Source organism: Gobio gobio (genome assembly GCF_949357685.1).
Source record: "Gobio gobio genome assembly, chromosome: 18".
Classification (NCBI taxonomy): Eukaryota; Metazoa; Chordata; class Actinopteri; order Cypriniformes; family Gobionidae; genus Gobio; species Gobio gobio.
In genome coordinates, this window is record NC_137111.1 from 26,166,801 (window position 1) to 26,168,471 (window position 1,671).

Genomic DNA, 1,671 nt, shown 5'->3' on the forward strand with positions numbered 1-1,671 from the left:
ATTCAACATAAGATGTTGCATCACCCTCATGAAAAACAAAACTTGCTTAAACCAGCCTAAGCTGGTCTCCCAGTCTGATACTGTGCCTAAACTGGATGCGTCAAAGAGACCGTCACAAATCCATTTGACCTTCATGTCAGAAGTAACACAAGCGTGTAGATTACGTCATAAATAGAATGTGTCATCAATTTAATGTCGGGGACTTGGGGACCTTAATGTCGAGGTGGCGTAAGATTTTTAAAGGACAACTCCGATGAAAAATAAACCTAGAGGAAATTAATACATGGTTACCGAGTAGATCGATCTCTGGGATGCATTTTCATGAAAATGGAATGTAAAGAGTTTTATCTCTAAAAACAGATTAGCTTATAAACGCTAGTATATGGGGCATAGAATAAGTAAAATTAAATCGCTAGTTAATACCACTAACAAGGCTCAAAATAGCCTCACACTAACACGGTAGCATAATGAGGGTCCCTACATGCAAACCGAAGCATTGAGAACTTTGTAATTGAGTACTTTATAAAGACAGTACATTACGCGTATACAGACAGGAGCCATCTTGGAAAACAGTCTCGACAAGTCGAGCCACGAACGCTGTGCTAAGTGATGAACTGTGACTTGGAATCTCATATGGTCCGTTGTTTCCGGAAGAAAGCACTGAACGCAACAGAGAAAATAAATAAATACAAATAATTAAAAAAAAACTGAACGCAACAGAGACTAGTGTTTCCAAAGGATACACACTAAAGAGATGGCGGATTATTCAACCGTGGCTCGACTTGTCGAGACTGTTTTCTAAGATGGCTCCTGTCTGTATACGCATAATGTACTGTCTTTATAAAGTATCTTCTTATTAAACTGTTTGTACACTTAAAAAGTTCTCAATGCTTCGGTTTGCATGTAGGGACCCTCATTATGCTACCGTGTTAGTGTGAGACTATTTTGAGCCTTGTTAGTGGTATTAACTAGCGATTTAATTTTACTTATTCTATGCCCCATATACTAGCGTTATAAGCTAATCTGTTTTTAGAGATAAAACACTTTACATTCGGTTTTCATGAAAACGCATCCCAGAGAACGACTCGGTAACCATGTGTTAATTACCCCAGGTTCATTTTTCAAAAAAAAGCAAGCATGAAGGTCGACCTCTACATCTAACATCAGTGGGGTGTAAGTAGAAAACTTAAGAATGAGATCATATTAATTAATACGAATAAACCACCAATTAGCTAAATTGTAAAATAGTTACAAACTGCCATGAGAGTGTGTTTGAAAAAAAACAAAATTTAGAAACTAAGATAAGCTAGGCTCGTTTATGTTTTTGGTTTTAAGCAATGAATACTCTATCTGAATATATTTGATAGCGATTAAATACATTTTTTGCACTTTCTTATAGATTGCTTTCACAACTGAAACTACATCGCAAAAAGTAATAATGGGAAATACGCAGAGGTATAAAAGCAAACGCCAATAAATATTTTTGTCTGCTCAGACTGAGAAGATCCATATATACAACATTAAAGAATGATGAGGACGATGAGGAAAAGTCACTGGCCTCAATATAAAAGATTGAAGCTGGTCAACGTTTTTCTTGACTGTGTTAGCCTTTAACCCCTCAGAACAACAGAGGGGAGATGCCTTCTGATGGAGTCACAGACAGAAAAGGTC